Genomic DNA, 16,967 nt, shown 5'->3' on the forward strand with positions numbered 1-16,967 from the left:
TCCCAGCCACAGACCCCCAAACAAAAACCACGGCCCTTTTCCCTGGCAAACAAAACTCACCCACCCCGCTTCTGCCTGGCAGATTGCAGGAGCCACTTGGCTCTACCAAACCAGCCCGACTCGGCACTGGTGCCACCTTTTATCTGGGAAGCATCCTGTGTATCGTGGATTTTCAGGAGCCAGCCGGCCACTCCCAGCCACAGCCCCCTGAACACAAACTACGGCCCTTTTCCCTGGAAGTAAAACAGACCTGCCCACCTTCTGGCTGGCAGATTGCAGGAGACACTTGCCTCTATCAAACCAGCCCGACTCGGCACTGGTGCCACCTTTCATCTGGGAACCATCCTGCGTATCATGGATATTCACGAGCCAGCCGGCCACTCCCAGACACAGGCCCCCAAACACATACCACGGCCCGTTTCCCTCAAAAAAAAACTCAGCTGCCTGGCTTCTAGATGGTAGATTGCAGGAGCCACTTTGTACTATCAGAGCAGTCCGACTTGGCAGTGGTGCCACCTTGGGTCTGGGAACCATCCTGCGTATCGTGGATTTTCAGGAGCCAGCCGGCCACTCCCAGCCACAGGCCCCCAAACACAAACTACGGCCCTTTTCCCTGGAAGTAAAACTGACCGGCCCATCTTCTGGCTGGCAGATTGCAGGAGTCACTTGGAACTATCAAACCAGCCCGACTTGGCACTGGTGCCACCTTTCATCTGGGAACCATCCTCCCTATCGTCGATGTTCTGATGCCAGCCAGCCACTCCCAGCCACCGAACCCCAAACAAAAACTACGGCCCTTTTCCCGGGAAGTAAAACTGACCCGCCCATCTTCTGGCTGGCAGATTGCAGGAGCCACTTGGCTCTATCAAACCATCCCAACTGGGAAGTGGTGCCCCCATGGGTCTGGGAATCATCCTGCGTTTCCTGGATTTCAAGGAGCCAGCCGGCCATTCCCAGCCACAGGCCCCAAACACAAACCACGGCCCTTTTCCCTGGCAAAAAAAACTCACCCACCCCGCTTCTGGCTGGCAGATTGCAGGAGCCACTTTGTACTAACAGACCAGCCCCACTTGGCACTGGTGCCACCTTTCATCTGGGAACCATCCAGCGTATCGTTGATTTTCAGGAGCCAGCTGGCCACTCCCAGCCACAGGCCCCCAAACACAAACTACAGCCCTTTTCCCTGGAAGTAAAACTGACCTGCCCATCCTCTGGCTGGCAGAATGCAGGAGACACTTGGCTCTATCAAACCAGCCCAACTTGGCACTGGTGACACCTTTCATCTGGGAACCATCCTGCGCTGCGTGGATTTTCAGGAGCCAGCCGGCCACTCCCAGCCTCAGGCTCCCAAACACAAACCACGGCCCTTTTCACTGGCAAACAAAACTAACCCGCCACGCTTCTGCCTGGCAGATTGCAGGAGCCACTTGGTACTATCAAACCAGCCCGACTCTGCACTTGACCCCCCTTGGGTCTGGGAACCATCCTGCGCTGCGTGGATTTTCAGGAGCCAGCCGGCCACTCCCAGCCACAGGCCCCCGAACACATACCACGGCCCTTTTTACTGGAAGTAAAACTGACCTGCCCATCTACTGGCTGGCACATTGCAGGAGAAACTTGGCTATATCAAACCAGCCCGACTTGGCACTGGTGCCACCTTTCATCTGGGAACCATCCTGCGTAAGGTGGATTTTCAGGAGCCAGCCGGCCACTCCCAGCCACAGGCCCCCGAACTCAAACCACGGCCCTTTTCCCTGGTAAACAAAACTCACCCACCCCGCTTCTGGCTGGCAGATTGCAGGAGCTACTTGGCTCTATCAAACCAGCCCAACTGGGAAGTGGTGCCCCCATGGGTCTGGGAATCATCCTGCGTTGCCTGGATTTCAAGGAGCCAGCCGGCCATTCCCAGACACAGGCCCCAAAGACAAACCACGGCCCTTTTCCCTGGCAAACAAAACTCACCCACCCCGCTTCTGGCTGGCAGATTGCAGGAGCCGCTTGGTGCTATCAAACCAGCCCGACTCGGCACTGGTGCCACCTTTCATCTGGGAACCATCCTGCGTATCGTGGATTTTCAGATGCCAGCCGGCCACTCCCAGCCACAGACCCCCAAACAAAAACCACGGCCCTTTTCCCTGGCAAACAAAACTCACCCACCCCGCTTCTGCCTGGCAGATTGCAGGAGCCACTTGGCTCTACCAAACCAGCCCGACTCGGCACTGGTGCCACCTTTTATCTGGGAAGCATCCTGTGTATCGTGGATTTTCAGGAGCCAGCCGGCCACTCCCAGCCACAGCCCCCTGAACACAAACTACGGCCCTTTTCCCTGGAAGTAAAACAGACCTGCCCACCTTCTGGCTGGCAGATTGCAGGAGACACTTGCCTCTATCAAACCAGCCCGACTCGGCACTGGTGCCACCTTTCATCTGGGAACCATCCTGCGTATCATGGATATTCACGAGCCAGCCGGCCACTCCCAGACACAGGCCCCCAAACACATACCACGGCCCGTTTCCCTCAAAAAAAAACTCAGCTGCCTGGCTTCTAGATGGTAGATTGCAGGAGCCACTTTGTACTATCAGAGCAGTCCGACTTGGCAGTGGTGCCACCTTGGGTCTGGGAACCATCCTGCGTATCGTGGATTTTCAGGAGCCAGCCGGCCACTCCCAGCCACAGGCCCCCAAACACAAACTACGGCCCGTTTCCCTGGAAGTAAAACTGACCTGCCCATCTTCTGGCTGGCAGATTGCAGGAGTCACTTGGAACTATCAAACCAGCCCGACTTGGCACTGGTGCCACCTTTCATCTGGGAACCATCCTCCCTATCGTCGATGTTCTGATGCCAGCCAGCCACTCCCAGCCACCGAACCCCAAACAAAAACTACGGCCCTTTTCCCGGGAAGTAAAACTGACCCGCCCATCTTCTGGCTGGCAGATTGCAGGAGCCACTTGGCTCTATCAAACCATCCCAACTGGGAAGTGGTGCCCCCATGGGTCTGGGAATCATCCTGCGTTTCCTGGATTTCAAGGAGCCAGCCGGCCATTCCCAGCCACAGGCCCCAAACACAAACCACGGCCCTTTTCCCTGGCAAAAAAAACTCACCCACCCCGCTTCTGGCTGGCAGATTGCAGGAGCCACTTTGTACTAACAGACCAGCCCCACTTGGCACTGGTGCCACCTTTCATCTGGGAACCATCCAGCGTATCGTTGATTTTCAGGAGCCAGCTGGCCACTCCCAGCCACAGGCCCCCAAACACAAACTACGGCCCTTTTCCCTGGAAGTAAAACTGACCTGCCCATCCTCTGGCTGGCAGAATGCAGGAGACACTTGGCTCTATCAAACCAGCCCGACTTGGCACTGGTGACACCTTTCATCTGGGAACCATCCTGCGCTGCGTGGATTTTCAGGAGCCAGCCGGCCACTCCCAGCCTCAGGCTCCCAAACACAAACCACGGCCCTTTTCACTGGCAAACAAAACTAACCCGCCACGCTTCTGCCTGGCAGATTGCAGGAGCCACTTGGTACTATCAAACCAGCCCGACTCTGCACTTGACCCCCCTTGGGTCTGGGAACCATCCTGCGCTGCGTGGATTTTCAGGAGCCAGCCGGCCACTCCCAGCCACAGGCCCCCGAACACATACCACGGCCCTTTTTACTGGAAGTAAAACTGACCTGCCCATCTACTGGCTGGCACATTGCAGGAGAAACTTGGCTATATCAAACCAGCCCGACTTGGCACTGGTGCCACCTTTCATCTGGGAACCATCCTGCGTAAGGTGGATTTTCAGGAGCCAGCCGGCCACTCCCAGCCACAGGCCCCCGAACTCAAACCACGTCCCTTTTCCCTGGTAAACAAAACTCACCCACCCCGCTTCTGGCTGGCAGATTGCAGGAGCCACTTGGCTCTATCAAACCAGCCCAACTGGGAAGTGGTGCCCCCATGGGTCTGGGAATCATCCTGCGTTGCCTGGATTTCAAGGAGCCAGCCGGCCATTCCCAGACACAGGCCCCAAAGACAAACCACGGCCCTTTTCCCTGGCAAACAAAACTCACCCACCCCGCTTCTGGCTGGCAGATTGCAGGAGCCGCTTGGTGCTATCAAACCAGCCCGACTCGGCACTGGTGCCACCTTTCATCTGGGAACCATCCTGCGTATCGTGGATTTTCAGATGCCAGCCGGCCACTCCCAGCCACAGACCCCCAAACAAAAACCACGGCCCTTTTCCCTGGCAAACAAAACTCACCCACCCCGCTTCTGCCTGGCAGATTGCAGGAGCCACTTGGCTCTACCAAACCAGCCCGACTCGGCACTGGTGCCACCTTTTATCTGGGAAGCATCCTGTGTATCGTGGATTTTCAGGAGCCAGCCGGCCACTCCCAGCCACAGCCCCCTGAACACAAACTACGGCCCTTTTCCCTGGAAGTAAAACAGACCTGCCCACCTTCTGGCTGGCAGATTGCAGGAGACACTTGCCTCTATCAAACCAGCCCGACTCGGCACTGGTGCCACCTTTCATCTGGGAACCATCCTGCGTATCATGGATATTCACGAGCCAGCCGGCCACTCCCAGACACAGGCCCCCAAACACATACCACAGCCCGTTTCCCTCAAAAAAAAACTCAGCTGCCTGGCTTCTAGATGGTAGATTGCAGGAGCCACTTTGTACTATCAGAGCAGTCCGACTTGGCAGTGGTGCCACCTTGGGTCTGGGAACCATCCTGCGTATCGTGGATTTTCAGGAGCCAGCCGGCCACTCCCAGCCACAGGCCCCCAAACACAAACTACGGCCCTTTTCCCTGGAAGTAAAACTGACCTGCCCATCTTCTGGCTGGCAGATTGCAGGAGTCACTTGGAACTATCAAACCAGCCCGACTTGGCACTGGTGCCACCTTTCATCTGGGAACCATCCTCCCTATCGTCGATGTTCTGATGCCAGCCAGCCACTCCCAGCCACCGAACCCCAAACAAAAACTACGGCCCTTTTCCCGGGAAGTAAAACTGACCCGCCCATCTTCTGGCTGGCAGATTGCAGGAGCCACTTGGCTCTATCAAACCATCCCAACTGGGAAGTGGTGCCCCCATGGGTCTGGGAATCATCCTGCGTTTCCTGGATTTCAAGGAGCCAGCCGGCCATTCCCAGCCACAGGCCCCAAACACAAACCACGGCCCTTTTCCCTGGCAAAAAAAACTCACCCACCCCGCTTCTGGCTGGCAGATTGCAGGAGCCACTTTGTACTAACAGACCAGCCCCACTTGGCACTGGTGCCACCTTTCATCTGGGAACCATCCAGCGTATCGTTGATTTTCAGGAGCCAGCTGGCCACTCCCAGCCACAGGCCCCCAAACACAAACTACGGCCCTTTTCCCTGGAAGTAAAACTGACCTGCCCATCCTCTGGCTGGCAGAATGCAGGAGACACTTGGCTCTATCAAACCAGCCCGACTTGGCACTGGTGACACCTTTCATCTGGGAACCATCCTGCGCTGCGTGGATTTTCAGGAGCCAGCCGGCCACTCCCAGCCTCAGGCTCCCAAACACAAACCACGGCCCTTTTCACTGGCAAACAAAACTAACCCGCCACGCTTCTGCCTGGCAGATTGCAGGAGCCACTTGGTACTATCAAACCAGCCCGACTCTGCACTTGACCCCCCTTGGGTCTGGGAACCATCCTGCGCTGCGTGGATTTTCAGGAGCCAGCCGGCCACTCCCAGCCACAGGCCCCCGAACACATACCACGGCCCTTTTTACTGGAAGTAAAACTGACCTGCCCATCTACTGGCTGGCACATTGCAGGAGAAACTTGGCTATATCAAACCAGCCCGACTTGGCACTGGTGCCACCTTTCATCTGGGAACCATCCTGCGTAAGGTGGATTTTCAGGAGCCAGCCGGCCACTCCCAGCCACAGGCCCCCGAACTCAAACCACGTCCCTTTTCCCTGGTAAACAAAACTCACCCACCCCGCTTCTGGCTGGCAGATTGCAGGAGCCACTTGGCTCTATCAAACCAGCCCAACTGGGAAGTGGTGCCCCCATGGGTCTGGGAATCATCCTGCGTTGCCTGGATTTCAAGGAGCCAGCCGGCCATTCCCAGACACAGGCCCCAAAGACAAACCACGGCCCTTTTCCCTGGCAAACAAAACTCACCCACCCCGCTTCTGGCTGGCAGATTGCAGGAGCCGCTTGGTGCTATCAAACCAGCCCGACTCGGCACTGGTGCCACCTTTCATCTGGGAACCATCCTGCGTATCGTGGATTTTCAGATGCCAGCCGGCCACTCCCAGCCACAGACCCCCAAACAAAAACCACGGCCCTTTTCCCTGGCAAACAAAACTCACCCACCCCGCTTCTGCCTGGCAGATTGCAGGAGCCACTTGGCTCTACCAAACCAGCCCGACTCGGCACTGGTGCCACCTTTTATCTGGGAAGCATCCTGTGTATCGTGGATTTTCAGGAGCCAGCCGGCCACTCCCAGCCACAGCCCCCTGAACACAAACTACGGCCCTTTTCCCTGGAAGTAAAACAGACCTGCCCACCTTCTGGCTGGCAGATTGCAGGAGACACTTGCCTCTATCAAACCAGCCCGACTCGGCACTGGTGCCACCTTTCATCTGGGAACCATCCTGCGTATCATGGATATTCACGAGCCAGCCGGCCACTCCCAGACACAGGCCCCCAAACACATACCACGGCCCGTTTCCCTCAAAAAAAAACTCAGCTGCCTGGCTTCTAGATGGTAGATTGCAGGAGCCACTTTGTACTATCAGAGCAGTCCGACTTGGCAGTGGTGCCACCTTGGGTCTGGGAACCATCCTGCGTATCGTGGATTTTCAGGAGCCAGCCGGCCACTCCCAGCCACAGGCCCCCAAACACAAACTACGGCCCTTTTCCCTGGAAGTAAAACTGACCTGCCCATCTTCTGGCTGGCAGATTGCAGGAGTCACTTGGAACTATCAAACCAGCCCGACTTGGCACTGGTGCCACCTTTCATCTGGGAACCATCCTCCCTATCGTCGATGTTCTGATGCCAGCCAGCCACTCCCAGCCACCGAACCCCAAACAAAAACTACGGCCCTTTTCCCGGGAAGTAAAACTGACCCGCCCATCTTCTGGCTGGCAGATTGCAGGAGCCACTTGGCTCTATCAAACCATCCCAACTGGGAAGTGGTGCCCCCATGGGTCTGGGAATCATCCTGCGTTTCCTGGATTTCAAGGAGCCAGCCGGCCATTCCCAGCCACAGGCCCCAAACACAAACCACGGCCCTTTTCCCTGGCAAAAAAAACTCACCCACCCCGCTTCTGGCTGGCAGATTGCAGGAGCCACTTTGTACTAACAGACCAGCCCCACTTGGCACTGGTGCCACCTTTCATCTGGGAACCATCCAGCGTATCGTTGATTTTCAGGAGCCAGCTGGCCACTCCCAGCCACAGGCCCCCAAACACAAACTACAGCCCTTTTCCCTGGAAGTAAAACTGACCTGCCCATCCTCTGGCTGGCAGAATGCAGGAGACACTTGGCTCTATCAAACCAGCCCGACTTGGCACTGGTGACACCTTTCATCTGGGAACCATCCTGCGCTGCGTGGATTTTCAGGAGCCAGCCGGCCACTCCCAGCCTCAGGCTCCCAAACACAAACCACGGCCCTTTTCCCTGGCAAACAAAACTAACCCGCCACGCTTCTGCCTGGCAGATTGCAGGAGCCACTTGGTACTATCAAACCAGCCCGACTCTGCACTTGACCCCCCTTGGGTCTGGGAACCATCCTGCGCTGCGTGGATTTTCAGGAGCCAGCCGGCCACTCCCAGCCACAGGCCCCCGAACACATACCACGGCCCTTTTTACTGGAAGTAAAACTGACCTGCCCATCTACTGGCTGGCACATTGCAGGAGAAACTTGGCTATATCAAACCAGCCCGACTTGGCACTGGTGCCACCTTTCATCTGGGAACCATCCTGCGTAAGGTGGATTTTCAGGAGCCAGCCGGCCACTCCCAGCCACAGGCCCCCGAACTCAAACTACGTCCCTTTTCCCTGGTAAACAAAACTCACCCACCCCGCTTCTGGCTGGCAGATTGCAGGAGCCACTTGGCTCTATCAAACCAGCCCAACTGGGAAGTGGTGCCCCCATGGGTCTGGGAATCATCCTGCGTTGCCTGGATTTCAAGGAGCCAGCCGGCCATTCCCAGACACAGGCCCCAAAGACAAACCACGGCCCTTTTCCCTGGCAAACAAAACTCACCCACCCCGCTTCTGGCTGGCAGATTGCAGGAGCCGCTTGGTGCTATCAAACCAGCCCGACTCGGCACTGGTGCCACCTTTCATCTGGGAACCATCCTGCGTATCGTGGATTTTCAGATGCCAGCCGGCCACTCCCAGCCACAGACCCCCAAACAAAAACCACGGCCCTTTTCCCTGGCAAACAAAACTCACCCACCCCGCTTCTGCCTGGCAGATTGCAGGAGCCACTTGGCTCTACCAAACCAGCCCGACTCGGCACTGGTGCCACCTTTTATCTGGGAAGCATCCTGTGTATCGTGGATTTTCAGGAGCCAGCCGGCCACTCCCAGACACAGGCCCCCAAACACATACCACGGCCCGTTTCCCTCAAAAAAAAACTCAGCTGCCTGGCTTCTAGATGGTAGATTGCAGGAGCCACTTTGTACTATCAGAGCAGTCCGACTTGGCAGTGGTGCCACCTTGGGTCTGGGAACCATCCTGCGTATCGTGGATTTTCAGGAGCCAGCCGGCCACTCCCAGCCACAGGCCCCCAAACACAAACTACGGCCCTTTTCCCTGGAAGTAAAACTGACCTGCCCATCTTCTGGCTGGCAGATTGCAGGAGTCACTTGGAACTATCAAACCAGCCCGACTTGGCACTGGTGCCACCTTTCATCTGGGAACCATCCTCCCTATCGTCGATGTTCTGATGCCAGCCAGCCACTCCCAGCCACCGAACCCCAAACAAAAACTACGGCCCTTTTCCCGGGAAGTAAAACTGACCCGCCCATCTTCTGGCTGGCAGATTGCAGGAGCCACTTGGCTCTATCAAACCAGCCCAACTGGGAAGTGCTGCCCCCATGAGTCTGGGAATCATCCTGCGTTGCCTGGATTTCAAGGAGCCAGCCGGCTATTCCCAGCCACAGGCCCCCGAACACATACCACGGCCCTTTTCCCTCGAAAAAAAACTCAGCCGCCCGGCTTCTGGATGGTAGATTACAGGAGCCACTATGTACTATCAGACCAGTCCGACTTGGCAGTGGTGCCACCTTGGGTCTGGGAATCATCCTGCGTATCGTGGAATTTCAGGAGCCAGCCGGCCACTCAAAGCCATAGGCTCCCAAACAAAAAACACGGCCCTTTTCACTGGCAAACAAAACTAACCCGCCACGCTTCTGCCTGGCAGATTGCAGGAGCCACTTGTTACTAACAAACAAGCCCGACTCTGCACTTGACCCCCCTTGGGTGTGGGAACCATCCTGCGTATCGTGGATTTTCAGGAGCCAGCCGGCCACTCCCAGCCACAGGCCCCCAAACACAAACTACGGCCCGTTTCCCTGGAAGTAGAACTGACCTGCCCATCTTCTGGCTGGCAGATTGCAGGAGCCACTTGGCTCTATCAAACCAGCCCGACTTGGCACTGGTGACACCTTTCATCTGGGAACCATCCTGCGTATCGTGGATTTTCAGGAGCCAGCCGGCCACTCCCAGCCACAGGCCCCGGAAAACAAACCACGACCCTTTTCCCTGGCAAACAAAACTCACCCACCCCGCTTCTGGCTGGAAGATTGCAGGAGCCACTTGGCTCTATCAAACCAGTCCGACTTGGCACTAGTGGCGCCTTGGCTCTGGGAACCATCCTACGTATCGTGGATTTTCAGGAGCCAGCCGGCCACTCCCAGCCACAGGCCCCAAACACAAAATACTGCCCTTTTCCCTGGAAGTAAAATTGACCTGCCCATCTTCTGGCTGGCAGATTGCAGGAGTCACTTGGAACTATCAAACCAGCCCGACTTGGCACTGGTGCCACCTTTCATCTGGGAACCATCCTCCCTATCGTCGATGTTCAGATGCCAGCCAGTCACTCACGGCCACCGAGCCCCAAACAAAAACTGCGGCCCTTTTCCCGAGAAGTAAAAGTTACCTGCCCATCTTCTGGCTGGCAGATTGCAGGAGCCACTTGGCTCTATCAAACCATCCCAACTGGGAAGTGGTGCCCCCATGGGTCTGGGAATCATCCTGCGTTTCCTGGATTTCAAGGAGCCAGCCGGCCATTCCCAGCCACAGGCCCCAAACACAAACCACGGCCCTTTTCCCTGGCAAAAAAAACTCACCCACCCCGCTTCTGGCTGGCAGATTGCAGGAGCCACTTGGTACTATCAAACCAGCCCCACTTGGCACTGGTGCCACCTTTCATCTGGGAACCATCCTGCGTATCGTTGATTTTCAGGAGCCAGCTGGCCACTCCCAGCCACAGGCCCCCAAACACAAACTACGGCCCTTTTCCCTGGAAGTAAAACTGACCTGCCCATCCTCTGGCTGGCAGAATGCAGGAGACACTTGGCTCTATCAAACCAACCCGACTCGGCACTGGTGCCACCTTTCATCTGGGAACCATCCTGCGCTGCGTGGATTTTCAGGAGCCAGCCGGCCACTCCCAGCCTCAGGCTCCCAAACACAAACCACGGCCCTTTTCACTGGCAAACAAAACTAACCCGCCACGCTTCTGCCTGGCAGATTGCAGGAGCCACTTGGTACTATCAAACCAGCCCGACTCTGCACTTGACCCCCCTTGGGTCTGGGAACCATCCTGCGCTGTGTGGATTTTCAGGAGCCAGCCGGCCACTCCCAGCCACAGGCCCCCGAACACATACCACGGCCCTTTTTACTGGAAGTAAAACTGACCTGCCCATCTACTGGCTGGCACATTGCAGGAGACACTTGGCTATATCAAACCAGCCCGACTTGGCACTGGTGCCACCTTTCATCTGGGAACCATCCTGCGTAAGGTGGATTTAAAGGAGCCAGCCGGCCACTCCCAGCCACAGGCCCCCGAACTCAAACCACGGCCCTTTTCCCTGGTAAACAAAACTCACCCACCCCGCTTCTGGCTGGCAGATTGCAGGAGCTACTTGGCTCTATCAAACCAGCCCAACTGGGAAGTGGTGCCCCCATGGGTCTGGGAATCATCCTGCGTTGCCTGGATTTCAAGGAGCCAGCCGGCCATTCCCAGACACAGGCCCCAAAGACAAACCACGGCCCTTTTCCCTGGCAAACAAAACTCACCCACCCCGCTTCTGGCTGGCAGATTGCAGGAGCCACTTGGTGCTATCAAACCAGCCCGAATCGGCACTGGTGCCACCTTTCATCTGGGAACCATCCTGTGTATCGTGGATTTTCAGATGCCAGCCGGCCACTCCCAGCCACAGACCCCCAAACAAAAACCACGGCCCTTTTCCCTGGCAAACAAAACTCACCCACCCCGCTTCTGCCTGGCAGATTGCAGGAGCCACTTGGCTCTACCAAACCAGCCCGACTCAGCACTGGTGCCACCTTTTATCTGGGAAGCATCCTGTGTATCGTGGATTTTCAGGAGCCAGCCGGCCACTCCCAGCCACAGCCCCCTGAACACAAACTACGGCCCTTTTCCCTGGAAGTAAAACAGACCTGCCCACCTTCTGGCTGGCAGATTGCAGGAGACACTTGCCTCTATCAAACCAGCCCGACTCGGCACTGGTGCCACCTTTCATCTGGGAACCATCCTGCGTATCATGGATATTCACGAGCCAGCCGGCCACTCCCAGACACAGGCCCCCAAACACATACCACGGCCCGTTTCCCTCAAAAAAAAACTCAGCTGCCTGGCTTCTAGATGGTAGATTGCAGGAGCCACTTTGTACTATCAGAGCAGTCCGACTTGGCAGTGGTGCCACCTTGGGTCTGGGAACCATCCTGCGTATCGTGGATTTTCAGGAGCCAGCCGGCCACTCCCAGCCACAGGCCCCCAAACACAAACTACGGCCCTTTTCCCTGGAAGTAAAACTGACCGGCCCATCTTCTGGCTGGCAGATTGCAGGAGTCACTTGGAACTATCAAACCAGCCCGACTTGGCACTGGTGCCACCTTTCATCTGGGAACCATCCTCCCTATCGTCGATGTTCTGATGCCAGCCAGCCACTCCCAGCCACCGAACCCCAAACAAAAACTACGGCCCTTTTCCCGGGAAGTAAAACTGACCCGCCCATCTTCTGGCTGGCAGATTGCAGGAGCCACTTGGCTCTATCAAACCAGCCCAACTGGGAAGTGGTGCCCCCATGGGTCTGGGAATCATCCTGCGTTTCCTGGATTTCAAGGAGCCAGCCGGCCATTCCCAGCCACAGGCCCCAAACACAAACCACGGCCCTTTTCCCTGGCAAAAAAAACTCACCCACCCCGCTTCTGGCTGGCAGATTGCAGGAGCCACTTTGTACTAACAGACCAGCCCCACTTGGCACTGGTGCCACCTTTCATCTGGGAACCATCCAGCGTATCGTTGATTTTCAGGAGCCAGCTGGCCACTCCCAGCCACAGGCCCCCAAACACAAACTACAGCCCTTTTCCCTGGAAGTAAAACTGACCTGCCCATCCTCTGGCTGGCAGAATGCAGGAGACACTTGGCTCTATCAAACCAGCCCGACTTGGCACTGGTGACACCTTTCATCTGGGAACCATCCTGCGCTGTGTGGATTTTCAGGAGCCAGCCGGCCACTCCCAGCCTCAGGCTCCCAAACACAAACCACGGCCCTTTTCACTGGCAAACAAAACTAACCCGCCACGCTTCTGCCTGGCAGATTGCAGGAGCCACTTGGTACTATCAAACCAGCCCGACTCTGCACTTGACCCCCCTTGGGTCTGGGAACCATCCTGCGCTGCGTGGATTTTCAGGAGCCAGCCGGCCACTCCCAGCCACAGGCCCCCGAACACATACCACGGCCCTTTTTACTGGAAGTAAAACTGACCTGCCCATCTACTGGCTGGCACATTGCAGGAGAAACTTGGCTATATCAAACCAGCCCGACTTGGCACTGGTGCCACCTTTCATCTGGGAACCATCCTGCGTAGGGTGGATTTTCAGGAGCCAGCCGGCCACTCCCAGCCACAGACCCCCGAACTCAAACCACGGCCCTTTTCCCTGGTAAACAAAACTCACCCACCCCGCTTCTGGCTGGCAGATTGCAGGAGCTACTTGGCTCTATCAAACCAGCCCAACTGGGAAGTGGTGCCCCCATGGGTCTGGGAATCATCCTGCGTTGCCTGGATTTCAAGGAGCCAGCCGGCCATTCCCAGACACAGGCCCCAAAGACAAACCACGGCCCTTTTCCCTGGCAAACAAAACTCACCCACCCCGCTTCTGGCTGGCAGATTGCAGGAGCCGCTTGGTGCTATCAAACCAGCCCGACTCGGCACTGGTGCCACCTTTCATCTGGGAACCATCCTGCGTATCGTGGATTTTCAGATGCCAGCCGGCCACTCCCAGCCACAGACCCCCAAACAAAAACCACGGCCCTTTTCCCTGGCAAACAAAACTCACCCACCCCGCTTCTGCCTGGCAGATTGCAGGAGCCACTTGGCTCTACCAAACCAGCCCGACTCGGCACTGGTGCCACCTTTTATCTGGGAAGCATCCTGTGTATCGTGGATTTTCAGGAGCCAGCCGGCCACTCCCAGCCACAGCCCCCTGAACACAAACTACGGCCCTTTTCCCTGGAAGTAAAACAGACCTGCCCACCTTCTGGCTGGCAGATTGCAGGAGACACTTGCCTCTATCAAACCAGCCCGACTCGGCACTGGTGCCACCTTTCATCTGGGAACCATCCTGCGTATCATGGATATTCACGAGCCAGCCGGCCACTCCCAGACACAGGCCCCCAAACACATACCACGGCCCGTTTCCCTCAAAAAAAAACTCAGCTGCCTGGCTTCTAGATGGTAGATTGCAGGAGCCACTTTGTACTATCAGAGCAGTCCGACTTGGCAGTGGTGCCACCTTGGGTCTGGGAACCATCCTGCGTATCGTGGATTTTCAGGAGCCAGCCGGCCACTCCCAGCCACAGGCCCCCAAACACAAACTACGGCCCTTTTCCCTGGAAGTAAAACTGACCTGCCCATCTTCTGGCTGGCAGATTGCAGGAGTCACTTGAAACTATCAAACCAGCCCGACTTGGCACTGGTGCCACCTTTCATCTGGGAACCATCCTCCCTATCGTCGATGTTCTGATGCCAGCCAGCCACTCCCAGCCACCGAACCCCAAACAAAAACTACGGCCCTTTTCCCTGGAAGTAAAACTGACCTGCCCATCCTCTGGCTGGCAGAATGCAGGAGACACTTGGCTCTATCAAACCAGCCCGACTCGGCACTGGTGCCACCTTTCATCTGGGAACCATCCTGCGCTGCGTGGATTTTCAGGAGCCAGCCGGCCACTCCCAGCCTCAGGCTCCCAAACACAAACCACGGCCCTTTTCACTGGCAAACAAAACTAACCCGCCACGCTTCTGCCTGGCAGATTGCAGGAGCCACTTGGTACTATCAAACCAGCCCGACTCTGCACTTGACCCCCCTTGGGTCTGGGAACCATCCTGCGCTGCGTGGATTTTCAGGAGCCAGCCGGCCACTCCCAGCCACAGGCCCCCGAACACATACCACGGCCCTTTTTACTGGAAGTAAAACTGACCTGCCCATCTACTGGCTGGCACATTGCAGGAGACACTTGGCTATATCAAACCAGCCCGACTTGGCACTGGTGCCACCTTTCATCTGGGAACCATCCTGCGTAAGGTGGATTTAAAGGAGCCAGCCGGCCACTCCCAGCCACAGGCCCCCGAACTCAAACCACGGCCCTTTTCCCTGGTAAACAAAACTCACCCACCCCGCTTCTGGCTGGCAGAATGCAGGAGCTACTTGGCTCTATCAAACCAGCCCAACTGGGAAGTGGTGCCCCCATGGGTCTGGGAATCATCCTGCGTTGCCTGGATTTCAAGGAGCCAGCCGGCCATTCCCAGACACAGGCCCCAAAGACAAACCACGGCCCTTTTCCCTGGCAAACAAAACTCACCCACCCCGCTTCTGGCTGGCAGATTGCAGGAGCCACTTGGTGCTATCAAACCAGCCCGACTCGGCACTGGTGCCACCTTTCATCTGGGAACCATCCTGCGTATCGTGGATTTTCAGATGCCAGCCGGCCACTCCCAGCCACAGACCCCCAAACAAAAACCACGGCCCTTTTCCCTGGCAAACAAAACTCACCCACCCCGCTTCTGCCTGGCAGATTGCAGGAGCCACTTGGCTCTACCAAACCAGCCCGACTCGGCACTGGTGCCACCTTTTATCTGGGAAGCATCCTGTGTATCGTGGATTTTCAGGAGCCAGCCGGCCACTCCCAGCCACAGCCCCCTGAACACAAACTACGGCCCTTTTCCCTGGAAGTAAAACAGACCTGCCCACCTTCTGGCTGGCAGATTGCAGGAGACACTTGCCTCTATCAAACCAGCCCGACTCGGCACTGGTGCCACCTTTCATCTGGGAACCATCCTGCGTATCATGGATATTCACGAGCCAGCCGGCCACTCCCAGACACAGGCCCCCAACCACATACCACGGCCCGTTTCCCTCAAAAAAAAACTCAGCTGCCTGGCTTCTAGGTGGTAGATTGCAGGAGCCACTTTGTACTATCAGAGCAGTCCGACATGGCAGTGGTGCCACCTTGGGTCTGGGAACCATCCTGCGTATCGTGGATTTTCAGGAGCCAGCCGGCCACTCCCAGCCACAGGCCCCCAAACACAAACTACGGCCCTTTTCCCTGGAAGTAAAACTGACCTGCCCATCTTCTGGCTGGCAGATTGCAGGAGTCACGTGGAACTATCAAACCAGCCCGACTTGGCACTGGTGCCACCTTTCATCTGGGAACCATCCTGCGTATCGTGGATTTTCAGATGCCAGCCAGCCACTCCCAGCCACAGACCCCCAAACAAAACTACGGCCCTTTTCCCTGGAAGTAAAACTGACCTGCCCATCTTCTGGCTGGCAGATTGCAGGAGCCACTTGGTACTATCAAACCAGTCCGATTTGGCACTGGTGCCACCTTTCATCTGGGAACCATCCTGCGTATCGTGGATTTTCAGGAGCCAGCCGGCCACTCCCAGCCACAGGCTCCCAAACACAAAACACGGCCCTTTTCACTGGCAAACAAAACTAACCCGCCACGCTTCTGGCTGGCAGATTGCAGGAGCCACTTGGTACTACCAAGCCAGCCCGACTCTGCAATTGACCCCACTTGGGTCTGGGAACCATCCTGCACTGCGAGGATTTTCAGGAGCCAGCCGGCCACTCCCAGCCACAGGCCCCCAAACACAAACTACGGCTTTTTTCCCTGGAAGTAAAACTGACCTGCCCATCTTCTGGCTGGCAGATTGTAGGAGCAACTTGGCTCTATCAGACCAGTCCGACTTGGCAGTGGTGCCATCTTGGGTCTGGGAATCATCCTGCGTATCGTGGATTTTCAGGAGCCAGCCGGCCACTCCCAGCCACAGGCCCCCAAACACATACCACGGCCCTTTTCCCTCGACAAAAAACTCAGCCGCCCGGCTTATGGATGGTAGTTTACAGGAGCCACTTGGCTCTATCAAACCAGCCCGACTCGGCACTGGTGCCATACTTTGATCTGGGAACCATCCTGCGTATCGTGGATTTTCAGGAGCCAGCCGGCCACTCCCAGCCACAGGCCCCCGAACAAATACCACGGCCCTTTTCCCTGGAAGTAACACAGAGCTGTCCATCTTCTGGCTGGCAGATTGCAGGAGCCCCTTGGCTCTATCAAAGCAGCCCGACTTGGCACTGGTGCCACCTTTCATCTGGGAACCATCCTGCTTATTGTGGATTTTCAGGAGCCAGCCGGCCACTCCCAGCCACAGGCCCCCAAACACAAACTACGG

This window comes from Zonotrichia albicollis, unplaced genomic scaffold (genome assembly GCF_047830755.1).
Source record: "Zonotrichia albicollis isolate bZonAlb1 unplaced genomic scaffold, bZonAlb1.hap1 Scaffold_83, whole genome shotgun sequence".
In the NCBI taxonomy this organism is placed as follows: Eukaryota; Metazoa; Chordata; class Aves; order Passeriformes; family Passerellidae; genus Zonotrichia; species Zonotrichia albicollis.